This window comes from Bos grunniens, chromosome 24 (assembly GCF_055505025.1).
Source record: "Bos grunniens cultivar Pamir isolate PY7600 chromosome 24, Bosgru_T2T1.0, whole genome shotgun sequence".
Lineage (NCBI taxonomy): Eukaryota > Metazoa > Chordata > Mammalia > Artiodactyla > Bovidae > Bos > Bos grunniens.
In genome coordinates this window covers 41,423,928-41,438,334 of record NC_141188.1, presented here as the reverse complement: position 1 = coordinate 41,438,334, position 14,407 = coordinate 41,423,928, and the positions used below count along the sequence as shown (strand labels likewise).

Here is a 14,407-nt window from a genome sequence, read left to right as displayed (position 1 = left end):
AGAAAGCACAAAAATCAATCTGGTAAGGGACAAGAATTTATAGGCAAGACTAACAGGAGCAAATATCTCAGAACACATTATCCCAAAGAATATCATTACTAGGTATAATAAACTGGACAACAGAACAATAATGAATATTTCCTTTCTGCCATCTGTTGTTTTATAGGACAGCACATTTCCTGCCAGCTGACTCGAATGAGTAAAACAAAGTCACACTGAAAGATTAATCTTATTGATAAGGATGCATTTTGATGGCAATTAATTCTAAGAGGTTAGGGCTATTTCTTTTCCAAAATGAGGAACGAAGAAGATAGTATCTCTCCCTCTTTTCCTCCCTCTCAACTGGCTGTGGGGTAAGAGCTCCGTTAAACGCTTTGAAGACATGAGGTTCTTATCCTCCTTCAATTCACGAACTGGTGAGACAGGTACAGAAAAATCAAGTACAAGGTAGTATGTAGTAAAAGAGAAAGGATCACCAAAGGTCAAGAGTGCAAGGCAGGAGACGGGAAGGACACAGGGTCAAGGGCTTTGTCACTTCCAAGCTGCTTGATCTTCCAGAAACTTCGTCCCTCTAAGCCTCACTTTCCTCATGGGTAAAACAGAGATCATACTAGTATCTGCTTCCCAGGGCTCTGATGAAAATTAAATGAATTTATGAATTCATTTCACAGCCTGTGTGGCAGCTGAGCCTGTGGACTGAGTGTACGACTTTGGGGGAAGGGTACAGTTCTATGACTTTCACATTTTAGGACAAAGGACATGCCCAAGGACAAAGAGAGAGACTTTTTGAAGATAAAAAGCTAAATAAATTCATAAGAAGACCCTGACAATCTTAAATGTACATTCAGTGAAACAAAAGGCTTCAAAATATTTGAAGTAAAAACTCTTAGAACGGAAATCCCAGTAACAGTTGAAGAGTTCAATAATCAACGCTCAGCAACAACACACAGAGTAAGACAGAAAATCAAGAAAAAGAGAAAACTTAAATAGCATCAACCAAATCAACTTAATGGATATTTTTAGAATACTCTTACCCAAAAGAGCAGAATATATATTCTCTTTAAGTTCACAGGGAGTATCACCGAGATAAATCATATGCCAAATCACAAAACAAAGCTTTATAAATTCTGAAGGATTAAACTCATACAAAGTATGTTTTCTGATGACAAAGAAAGTCATTTAGAAATCAGAAAATGAAAATATCTAGAAAATTCCTAAATATTGAAAGTTAAAGGACACACTTTTTAAAAACCCATATATCAAAGAAGAAATCCCAAGGGAAATCAGAAAATATTTTTAACTGAATAATAAAACTACGACATATCAGTATTAGTAGGATACTACTAAAGCAATCCTTAGAGGGTATTTTATAGCATTAAATGGTTATTAAAATGGAAGAAAGGTCTATAATGAATGACCTAAGCTTCTATCTTACTAAGCTAGTAAAAGAAGAACAAATTAAACCCAAAATAAATCAAAGAAATAACTGAGATAAGAACTAACAAAAATTAATGCAAGAAAGACTAAACAGATGAAAGATAGAAAAAAATTATTTAAAAGCTAGGTTTGGGAAAAGATGAACAGAAATGGTAAATTTGTAGCTATTTTATCAAGAAGAGAGAAGAAAAAAATTAGCAGTGTTAGGAAAGAAAAAGAGGATGGCCCTAAAAATCCTCAAGATAGAAAATGGATATTAATGGCATACTATAAACAACTATGGGTTTCCACAGTGGCTCAGTGCTAAAGAAACCTCCTGCAAGGCAGGAGACACAAGTTTGATCCCTGGGTCAGAAAGAGCCCCTGGAGGAGGGCATAGCAACCCACTCCAGTATTCTTGCCTGGAAAAATCCCATGGACAGAGGAGCCTGGTGGGGTCACAAAAGAGTCAGACACAACTGAGAGACTCAACAACAACAACAAGCAACTATAACCCAAGAAATTCAACAACTTACATGCAATGGACAAATTCCTTGAAAGACACAAACTATGAAAACTGTCAGCAGAAGAAATGGAACCTACCTATATTCATGCTGAATACTGACTGATGATTGCATTGTACTTCTCACGCAGCAGTAATTTATTCACAGATAAATGAAAACTAGCCTCACCAGTGTGATAACCTCAGCTTCAAAAGTTCTTCTGCCAATGAAAATTAAAAACCTGAAAGAGACTGCATGGTTACAGATACAGCAGGAAGGGAAAATGAAGGGTGAATGAATACAGCCAAAGTCATAGCACTTGCATAATCAGAGCAAAATTATTATTATTTAATACTCTTTATTACAAGTAGGTTTTAAAATAAATTTTAGTATGTGTCTAGATCTCAACCCATCTCTTTTTCGGAATTAAAAAGCTTGGAAGTGAAAGTATAGCTTCCGTCACAACACAAATGGTCCTGAGTAGATTCCTAGGAAGGAAAGAAGCAAGGTGATTGACAGGAGGAAGTGTGTTTTGAGTCCAGGAGAGCAAACAGTTCTTGTTTGCTGCAAACCGTGAACAGCCAGCTTTGTCTATTAGCAGCTATGCGCCAATGATTGGGCAGGAAGTCACAGGATGACTGTTGCTTTTATACTGTACTTCTACTAAAACTTGATTTTATTGCCCATTTCCAATAGCTCTTGGGCTTGGGTGGTAAATGACAGCCTTTTAGTAATTCTGCAAAGGATGCAGCTGATGAGAAAAATGCAATCACATATGTATCCAACACGGAAGAACAAATAAAAACAAAACATGATTCTCCACTTACAAGTCAAACAAGTTATGTGCCTTACCTAAGAGGTTGTCTTTAAATCCTAGTCATTAATGATCATTAATAAATGAAACATTTTATTTTTCTCAAGTGTTTTATATTTCTTATATTGGGAAGTCAAACAACAGGCTAGACTTTTCATAGGGAGATACGTACAATCACGATGCAGGCTTAAAATAATGATAATAATAATAAAACTCTCTAGGTGTTTGCTAGGATCTGATTAGGTATTTTAAGTGCTTTACATGTACTAGCTAATCTCATCCTCTGTACCACCCAATGAGACTGAACTACTACTTCCATCATTTTATAGATCAAGAAATAGAAGTGCAGAGAGGTTATGTAACCTGCCCAGGACTGCACAGCTAGGCTCTGATGTTGCAAAAACTGAAGGATAATTTCCCAATGCGCCAGTTACTACCTCTGCTTTCACATTACAGGAATTAACATTTTTACAAGTTTTTTTTTTTTTTTTAACTTCTGGGAATGACAATTTTTGCTTGTATGGTTTTACCCTGAATCAGGAAAAATACAGTATGAGGAAACAGTACTACAATACAGGTCTGTGAGCTTCTCAGTAGCAGGCCATTTGCTGGGATGAAGAGCATTTTCAATAACACAGCAGCACACTCCCAAGGCAGCAAGCCCATCTGTGAACAGTGTAGTGAGGAGGTGTTAACATTAAAAGGCAAGCAAGGTGGAGCTGAGACCAGCGCATCACCGTCTTCCTTGACCCAGAGGACAAAGAAATCAATTCAGTCTCAAAAGTAAAACTTAATGAACCCCCACATCTTGGAATGAGCAAAGGATGTGACATCTGTCTACAGAAACTTGTCTTGGAAACTCGATCTGTAAGACGAGAAAAATCGTACTTGCTCAAGTATTCTCTTTGAGTAGAAAACCTACAAGGAAGATGCAATCACCAGCTGATGTTTATATGACTTCTGGAAGGGAAAGGGGAAACACTGAACATTTATCGAGCCCCCAGGTTGAGCCAAACACTGTTATGTCGTTCCCATTTCACCTGATTAAATCTTGACAGTGTATCCAGAAGGTATTATTCTCCCCATTCCTAAGGTCTAGAAAAACTGAGGACAAAAGAGGTTATATGATGTGCCAGCAATAGACGTTAGAGAAAATTCTGTACCTCAAACTAGAGACTAGAGTATAGTTCAGCAGGTAAAGAATCTGCCTGCAATACAGGAGACGCAGGTTCCATCCCTTGGTTGGGAAAATCCCCTGGAGTAGGAAATAGCAACCCACCCCAGTATTCCTGCCTGGAGAATTCCATGGACAAAGGAGCCTGGCAGGCTATGGTCCATTGTGTTGCAAAGAGTCAGACATGACTGAAGCAATTTAGCACACGATTTAGCAAGATTAAGAAATTAACTCTTATATATAAATCTTACTGTGTGGCATTGTTCTAAGGTCTTTGTTACAGTGATGTCTTTAATCCTCATGATAAGTCTATGAGATTAATTCTGCTATTAATATTATCCCCAGTGAGGAAACTGAGCAACTGAAGAGCTAAATAACTTGCCAAAGTCAGTAGCAGAGCTAGAAAAAATGCTCTTCAACACTAATTTGGTTCTTTTAAAGCTAACAGAGGGGAATTCCCTGAAGGTCTAGTGGTCTAGAGGTCTCCATGCTCTCTCTTCCAGGGCTTATGGGTTTGCTTGCGGATCAGGGACCTAAGATCGAGCAATCTGGGATAAATAAAAACCTGGACCTCTCCAGGTTCAGGATGCCTCAGCCCTCTTCAGGATGAGAGTCACTTCATCACTGGGACTTCAGTTTAAAAATTAACCTTTTGGTGTCTTTCTGCATTCTTGCCTACAAAAATAAAGTCTCCTCAGCAGATTAATTGAATAAAAAAATGAAAGAAGTCCACTTAAAAAAAAACAAAAAACGCTAACAGAGTTGATCATTTCAATACTGGAGAGGCTGAAAGTGAAACTGGCATAGGACCAAAATGGCCCAATTCCTTTGTAACCAATATATGAACCCGAATAATTGAGATATATAGTAATTTAACTGATTTTTGTGTTTCTTGATAATACAGGAAAACTACTTAAATGTTGTCCCAGAATGATATTCATTTTAGAAAACACAGGATACATTTCAGAGCATCTGGGCTCAGGCATAGGATGACCATATGTGCTGGCTTGTTTAGAAAAATCCCAGTTTATACCTGCTGTAAACAGTGAAAGACTTTATTTTTCTTGGGCTCCAAAATCACCACAGACAGTGAGTGCAGCCATGAAATTAAAAGACGCTTGCTCCTTGGAAGAAAAGCTATGACAAATCTAGATAGCGTATTAAAAAGCAGAGACGTCACTTTGCCGACAAAGGTCTGTATGGTTGAAGCTGGTACTGGTTTTTCCCGTAGTCATGTATAGATGTGAGAGTTGGATCATAAAGAAGGTTAAGCACCAAAAGAATTGATGCTTTCAAACTGTGGTGCTGGAGAAGACTCTTGAGAATCCCTTGGACTGCAACGAGATCAAACCAGTCAATCCTAAAGGAAATCAACCCTGATTATTCATTAGAAGGACTTATGACCAACCTAGATAGCATATTAAAAAGAAGAGACATTACTTTCCCAACAAAGGTCCGTCTAGTCAAGGCTATCGTTTTTCCAGTGGTCATGTATGGATGTGAGAGTTGGACTATAAACAAAGCTGAGTGCCAAAGAATTGATGCTTTTGAACTGTGGTGCTGGAGAAGACTCTTGAGAGTCCCTTGAACTGCAAGGAGATCCAACCAGTCCATCCTAAAGGAGATCAGTCCTGGGTGTTCATTGGAAGGACTGATATTGAAGCTGAAACTGCAATACTTTGGCCACCTGATGCGAAGAGCTGACTCATTTGAAAAGACCCTGATGCTGGGAAAGATTGAGGGCAGGAGGAGAAGGGGACGACAGAGGATGAAATGGTTGGATGACATCACCAACTTGATGGACATGGGTTTGGGTGAACTCTGGGAGTTAGTGATGGACAGGGAGGCCTGGCATGCTACGGTTGGCGGGGTTGCAAAGAGTCGGACATGACTGAGTGACTGAACTGAACTGAACTGAGGATGAAAATGAAGCTCCAATACTTTGGCCACCTGATGCGAAGAGCCAGTTCATTGGAAAAGACCCTGATACTGGGAAAGATAAAAGGCAGGAAGAGAAGGAGACGACAAAGGATGAGATGGCTGGATGGCATTATGGACTCAATGGACAGGAGTTTGAGCAAGCTCAGGGAGATGGTGAAGGACAGGGAAGCCTGGCATGGCACAGTCCATGGGGTTGCAAAGGGTCAGACACGACTGAGCAACTGCCGTTCAGACATGATCGGAGAACACTTGCTTTCACTTTCAAAAGTGTCGCATTGTCAAAAGTGACAATAAAGTATATTAATCATCTCACTTAGGCACAACCAGTGCAACTGGCAGAAGTCAAACTGCACAAGATTCAGAGCCAATTTTCTTTTCATATAATTTTCAAGTCATTTTTTTAGCAACTCCAGAAGCTATTGGTCTATACCAACAACAACCAGCCCTTGGTTCACTGTTCACTGTTAGTACTGACTCTTTTATCTTTATGTACATTTTTGTTTGTTTGTTTCATGGTCCCATCTCCATGCCTTCTATTTAACAATAATTTTCCACTTAGTTTTTCCTACCAATAAAATTAATTAGGATTACTGATTAACTCTAAAACTTTTAAAAGGCAAAACCAATACAAAACAAACACCCTCCTTCCCCAATTCAAAACATACATGATTTTAAAACTTTCTGGGCACCTAAAGCCACGTAGCATTGTCTCTATAAATGCTAGTTTAACATCATATATGCTCGCAAAAGAAAGAGTTCTACTGACCTTTCTGTCTCAAGCATTTTATAGATTTGGTACATCAGCACAGGAATTTCAAATGGTCTCACATTCACCTTCTGAGAATCAGAATCTGTATGAAAACTGTTCGGTGCTGCACCTGGTTTAAACAATTCTGATTCTTTCATCTCCTCATCTGAAAATCTGTCATTTTTTACCATCATGAGCTCAGTAGTCCTCTTCCCCATGTCTCTTTTTTTCTGCTTCTTCCTACCTTCAAACACTTCATTTCCCTCTGGCCCTTTGGCCAAGCTGCTGTCTTTCCTCCTCCAATACTTTCCAGTCTACGACGACCACTCAAATGACACTTCTGTCCTTAAGGATTCCATTGTCACTTTTAAGAAACAAGTAGCTATTCAGTTTCACTCTCTGACACTGTGCTTCCAGTAACGCCCCCAACTCGACAATTGCCTTAGTAGGCCTATGCTGTCTCCTTATCACTTTATAATTCTTCTGAAAAATTACTTACCTTTGGACTCCTGGCCTCTCTACACTTGGATCAAAATTATCCACTCAGATAGAGTCTCCTTGGGAAACAGCTGACAATAAAGCTTCCCAGCTCCTGGCCTTCACTCACCTTATTGTTTATGAAGATCCTTGGGCAACCGGGATCTTCAGAAAGAAGGGAGAAGATCCCTGCCCTCCATTCACAGAAGATCGGTTTACATGTGCTGAAGCACTGGACTGCACTGCTGTACTCTAACCTTGGTCCACACAGTCACTGATGCTGGAAGGTACAGTCATAACTAGTCACCATGGAGCCAATGGAAAGTTGCTCTATGCCAGTGTTAATCAGGATGATGGAGACAACAGCCTACCATGCCCTGCTTAGGGACTTAAACATCTTGACAGTGTTCTCTCTTTCTGAGCCAGCACGGGTTCTTTAGATCTTAGCATTTAAATTCACCTTGATTATGATACCCAATACTGAACCATATTCATCTTTAGTTCCCACTAAATGGCCTCAACTATCCAAAGAGGTTTAATCTCACCATGATAATGACGTATCATTAGAGGTTTCCCTATAAAAGTTGGATGTGTGGTATCTCTTGGGGAGAAATTGCTGTAAGGTTTGAAGATCACATTTAATAGAAGTGAATTTCATTAAAGATGTAAGGAAAGTAATTACAGCTTCAGAGTCACATGGTCAAAGACAAATTATACATTCCATCCTATAATAATGTTTTAAACAGACATTTCTTCCTAACTATCTGTTACCTTGCTCCTTCACGACAATGGACTTATTTGTTATAAGTAGATATCCAGAACAGAGCTGGAGTCCTTGCAAACAGAGAATCAATTGTATGGCGTATTTTAGAGCTACTGAGGTGATACTTAAGCACCTGTTCACTAATACGTAGACCAGAATTTGACCAAATCTTAATCATGAAAAACGAGTACGTCTCTGTGTGTCAGCTTTACTATTAACACTCCTACAGGAATTTCAGCAAACTCTTTGTCTTTTATGGACAGAGACAGTATTTACCAAGACAAAAATCGGTATGCTTGGGGTGAAATGTTTCCGACTAGACTCAGAAACATGCAGAAGGCACAGCTCCAGGAAGACCATCAGAATTCAAGCTTTAAAACAACAAGAAGACACCTCAAATCATTCCACTTCATTTCTCCAAACGTTATCCTTTCAATTGTCTTAAAAACATTCATTTTACTAAAAGTAATTTTTAAAGATCACTCTCTAACTAAACCACATACTATTGCACATATTCTATTCTTCCAACTACGGGCTGCATTTACTGAATAAGCTGAAAATTCACAGTGTGATACAGAGTGAATTGTAGGACTGCGTTATCCCTAAGAATCACAAATAACACAAGGGACAGAGAAGAAAAATAGGAACTCAACTTCAATTTGGTCTCACTGAAAACGCGATACTTGCTTTTACTGTCACTTTATATTAGATAGAACAGCAATGTCCAAACAAAATTTTTTAAAGGCTAATCTGAAGATTTATTTTTAATTAGACACAAGCAGTGACTCTCACATCAAATTGATTTCTTACTTTAACCTTTTACAACTGTGATACTGTATTGAAAGTATGCAGAAACATTTAATGGTTTCTTTCAAGGACACTCCTTTAAACAAAAAACAAACGACAACATCAGCCCTCAGGTACCATTTCACACTGGGCACCTGGGTATCCACGAAACTCTTATTTCTCTGCGCCCTCCCAAATTACAGCCTTGATGCAGAATCGCTTGACTAATTCTGTAAGATACAAAAGCTACTGATTTATTAAGAGAGGCCTGAGGCTCTATTTTTACTTCACCCAACACTCCTATGCATACTGCTTATCACAACAATAGAAAAAATCATCCTCTGTCAGTGAGTCAAAGACAAAGCAGACAGAATGATTATGCGCATATAAAGAGGGAAAAATAAATGCTCATCCTGGTGGGATGCTACTGAGGCACCTCACAGGAGCCTGCCCTCTGCGTTCCTGAATTGTGGCCAAGATGATCAAGACGTGCTGGGAGGAAGAAGCCACGGCGTGGTCGCCTATCTGTGCTCCTCCACTGAGGAGGCAGAGCCTGGGAGTCACCATGCTGCGATTCCAGCTAAGAACCGGCCTGACACCGGGTGAGGAGTTTCCAGAGCCCACCACACAGAATCCCTTCTGTTTAGACAACATCCTCATGGTGCAGGGGCTGGAGGGGGCTTGGTAACTGGCCCTACTGAGCCGGGAACCTGTGTTACACTGCACGAAGTCTGTGTTCACTGAAGACACGAATGGTCTCGGACGAAGAGAGAAAAGATTGTGAGAGACACAGGATCAATGGGCATACGTGCCAAGTCATCAGTCGCGTCTGAATCTTTGTGACCCCACAGACTGTAGCCCGCCAGGCTCCTCTGTCCATGGGATTCTCCAGGCAAGAATACTGGAGTGGGTTGCCATGCCCTCCTCCAGGGGATCTTCCCGACCCAGGGATTGAACCCGAGTCTCTTAAGTCTCCTGCGTTGGCAGGCAGTCTTTACCACTCGTGCCCTCTAGGAAGCTCAGAGACAGGATCGGAAGCAAGCTCAAATTTGAAAGTTAAGCTCTAAGCCTTGGTTCACCTGTGATGCCAGTGATGCAACCAGAACAAATAAGAAGGTCTGTTTCACTTCACTGTCTGATTTTGGGTCTGGGCTGTGCTGTGCTTAGTCGCTCAGTCCTGTCCAACTCTTTGTGATCTCACACACTGTAGCCGCTCAGCTCCTCTGTCCATGATGATACTCCAGGCAAGAATACTGGAGTGGGTGCCATGCCCTGCTCCAGTGGATCTTTCCAACCCAGGGATCGAACCCATGTTTCCCACATTGCAGGTGGATTCTTCAGTCTGAGCCACCAGGGAAGCTTGAATTTGGGTCTAAGGACCTGATAATTTATAACACTCACATTCTTTTGAGACAGTTTCAGAAACTGTGGTTATTCAATTCAGTAGGGGAAAGAATTCCATTTGGCCCCACTCACGTTTTCCTCTCAGAACAGAAATGAGGATTACTAAAAAGCACGGCTGCGTAGAAATCTCATGAGTCTACCAAGGGAGAATGGGCACTGGCCAGTTTGTAAAGGGAGTTAAAATTAAATTCTTAATACAATTTAACATCAATTAAATGCGTGTAATGAGAATGACCACCCTGAAAATTAATCTATTTAACAGTTAAAGTACAATCAAATTAGTCTGTTCTACAAATGTAGTGCTCCTTCCTTTCTAATTAATCATTATTTTATGAAGTTGGACTTCCCAGATGCCTGGAATTCTTTAAAAGATTTGTAGGCATGTCTTCAAAATGGGGTAGGGGGGCGGGGGTGGGACTTCCACGGTGGTCCAGTGGTGAAGACCGCCTTCCAATGCAGGGGGTGCAGGTTCGATCCCTGGTAGGGGTTGCTGAAATCCCCCATGCCTTGTGGCCAAAAATCTAAAACTTAAAGAACAGAAGCAATATTGCAACAAATTCAATAAAGGCTTTAAAAATGGTCCACATTAAAAAAAAAAAACCTCAAAAAAAAATGAGACTTTGCTATTTGCTATTTGTTATAGTAGAAAAATTGGTTTCTTGTCTTAGTAACTGCCAATTAACTTCATAACTCTAGATAATTCCAAGGAAAGGAAAGCCATCTGAAATCACAAAGGAAAACGACATGCCAGGTATCACGGTTTATACCATCGCAGAGACAGCACTCGTTTTCTCTGTACGGAGCCACTACGACGGAGCCACCACTGCCCCTGCAGGGTCTGGTAGGGCCATCTCCAGGTGGGCACACCAGGAGAGAACCAGGAGATCCTTTAGACACCCCAGTAAAGTATGTGTGAACCCATCGATTCGAAGTTTTCTTGTTGACTCAGCTGGCAGGGCTCATTTTGCCTTTCAACATCCCAGCGCCAACAATCTCAATTTTTGTGTATGTTCCTCATGGCCATCATTTCCCAGTGTTTAAAATTATATCCTCTAATATCCTGTGAATCATCCCTGGTTACGGAGTCCTAAATTAGACGCTGCATTTTCACTAAAGGAGACACATTATGTCCAAGAATGACTGCCTCAAATGAGGTCATGGACACTCTCGTTTTACAGTATGAAAAACAAAAGGCACTTCCTTTTTCTTTCGCGTCCCAGGGATTTTTTTTTTTTCCTTTTCAAGAGAGAAAACCTAAAAAGTGAAAGCATAAGCAACTGGTCATGTGGAACCTGACCCTGATTAGCATTTCTTGGTGCTTCTTGGTGTTTCATTTTCTCTTTCTCATTGTGAGAAACTGCCTTCTGTGAGAAATTTAAAACTAGAGTTGATTATCTTGCTTTCTAGTTTGGTGGGAAAAAAAATCATATATGGCCCCATCCACTCCACTTCATCGGCGTCTATGGGGCATGCTGCTGGACAGTGAGAAGACGGGGACGCATGGCGGCTCCAGCACGCGGAGGGCAGCACACACTGCAGGCATCTACAGAGCAGTCACGGCATCTTTATCATTGGGAATAATGACTGGAGGGCAGCACAGGCCCCGCATTCACCAGGAGCACGACGGAGAGAAACTGGACACAGACTGGAGGGGAAGGAAGAGGAAAAGGCATTAGGGCAGATTTTTCTAGACAGCATAAGCTGTGGCCCAGCCCCCAGGGATGACAGGACTGAAGCCGCTGAGACAGGAAGGAGGCTCTTCAGGTAAGGGAACGAGGGTGTGTAGAAAGCAGGCAGAGAATGCAGGTGAAGAAGCACAGGCTCTGCTATATTGTGTGTGTGTGTGTGTACGCGCGCGCGTGCGTGTGCTCAGTCACCCAGTCGTGTCCGACTCTTTGTGACCCCATAGATTGTAGCCCACCAGGCTCCTCTGTCCATGGGGTTCTCCAGGCAAGAAGACTGGAGTGGGCATACTCCAGGGGATCTTCCCCAGCCAGGGATTGAACCCACGTCTTTTGTGTCTCCTGCACTGACAGGTGGGTTTTTTTTTTTTTTTTTTGCCACTGCACCACCCAGGAAGTCCGGAATATGTGTATTTTACCACAATTAAAAAAAAAAAAAAAAAGGCAGCAGCAGCAGCATGGGTTTTGGAGTAAGGCTGCTCTACTTCACTGGGGCAAATTACTTACCTTCTGCATCTGTTTCTAAACCTACAAAATGAGAGGCAAAACAGTACCTACTTCCTGGGTGTAAAACCCCCAGGGTTTAAACCCTGGGAGTGAACCCCCAGGGTTTCACTGGGGCAAATTACTTACCTTCTGCATCTGTTTCTAAACCTACAAAATGAGAGGCGAACCAGTACCTACTTCCTGGGAGTGAAACCCCCAGGGTTTCTGCCAGTGCCAGAAAGCACTAGAAGCTGAGCTGGCTTTATAGGAAGTGCCCAGAGATGGGTGAGGGCATGGTACCTTCACGGGCTGGAGAGTTTAAGCTGTCTCCTCCTACAGAGAAGTCCAGGAGACAGAAGAAGAAAGCCAGGAAAGAGAATTGAGCCGAAGGCCATTGTTTTGAAAATACATTTTTTCTTTTTCTTATTGTGTATATACATGAGGCCATGGATATTAGCTAATTATAATCATTTCACAATGTATGTAATCATTTCACATAGTCAGATAACTATGCTGACACTCTCTCTATATACAGAGCTATATGTTGATAATATCTCAAAAGAACTGGAAAAAAAGTTATTTAAAATTTTTTAAAGAAACCACATTTTGAAGGTAGCACTTTTTCCTTTCTGAGGTCCTCACTGAACTTTAAATGAGCACCAAGGGTATATCCGTGAAGCTACCTAAACTTGACAATATGAGAAAATCTGTTGGTGCAAAATAATTACGTCTTCCAGTGTTAAAATTCTTTTTTTCAAAGGACAGACTAACCACACTGCACTAAATGTGCCTTCTGTCCCCAGACCTGAGAAGGGCTGCAGTCCTAAATCAATGGATGCCACACATCCCACGAACACCCGTGTCTGGTTACACACACGTCATCTGACAGCCTGTGGACAGAGAAGTGTCCTGTTGGAATACCGCATGTTCTATGGAAAGTAACAATAAGACAATATGAGAAGATGTACCGAGTCCTTCCCATAAAAAATGGCAGATAAATGTTAGAATATGAGAGACTTGAGCTGCTTAATATCTGTTTCCTCATTGGAAAAACAAGGTTAGATGTTTTCTAAGGACTCTTGGGACCTCAAATATGATATAAACTGCTTGATGAAATCAAACTGATTACATACAATCAGGCTGTATGTAATCAAGGCACAATATAAAACCCTGTATAAGGAGAAATATCTGTCCAGTCCAGAATTCTGTCAGCACCGCCAGGGAATCACTGTAGGCGAGAGCAGTATCTGTTTGGCTCCTTCATTTCTAACTTCCCTATAAAGACATGTTACTAATTTGCAACTCCTGACTTCAGCTCACCTTTCCTGAATCTATTTCCACTGTGGTACAGCTACTGAATAGATAATGTGCAAACAGATCAGGTCAGTTGTTTGCTCTAATTAGCTTTCAGCTCAAACTTTTTTTCCTGTGGTTACAATTATATTGGTCAGAGATGGACCAGGGGCTTTAACTCCAATCTCAGAAATGCTTCATTGGCATAAGCACACATCTTCCTGTCTGTCTGGGCACACGAGACTAGGGACCAGCAGTCTCAAGTGCAGAGCACACGCCTGCACAGGGATCCAAGCAAAGCACTAGGAACACCCAGCAAACTCCCATTCAGGACACTGGGCTTGGACTGTGGGAACGAGGGTCCAAAAAAGCCAAAACGAAACAATTTCTCTCATCTCACTATTAGAAAAGTTATGCGATCCCCGCCCCCCACACGTGAAACACTGAAAGATTTCTGCTCCCTCTAAACCTTCCTTGAGAAGTGGCTAAAATGCAGTACTTGCGTTAGATGCTGCCTGCCGTCGTTTTCAGCCCTGAGAACAGAAACACCCTTTTCATACAGGGATTATTCCATAAGCTCAAGAACTCCCAGCTTCTGCCCCACCGACTTTCTCACACCAGGCGGAAATGCCCAAGTCCAGACACTGGCCATCATGACCAGGCCACCCGGAAGTGTCCTGCCTGGGGGGACACACAGAACAGCAGGCATTCTAGCTGTTTTTATACGGAACTTGTCCACACTTGTTCAGCATTCATCTCTAGGTCCTGGGAAACACACTTGATATCATGATCGCTCTCTCCAGGTATATGAAACGGTCGTGCTAGCCACACGTGTAAAGATATCCTGGATGGAAGCAGAGAGGAAATTTTGAATAATCTGACCAACATCTTCTTAACCTGTGGTCCATGAACCATCTGAA

The 14,407-nt window shown here is 41.4% G+C and overlaps 1 protein-coding gene across 1 annotated transcript in view; it reads right to left on the bottom strand.

Moving 5' to 3' along the window:
• ARHGAP28 (Rho GTPase activating protein 28) overlaps window positions 1-14,407 on the bottom strand; it is a 139,406-nt gene that overhangs the window by 106,277 nt on the left and 18,722 nt on the right. The gene's annotated exons all lie outside the window — the stretch shown is intronic.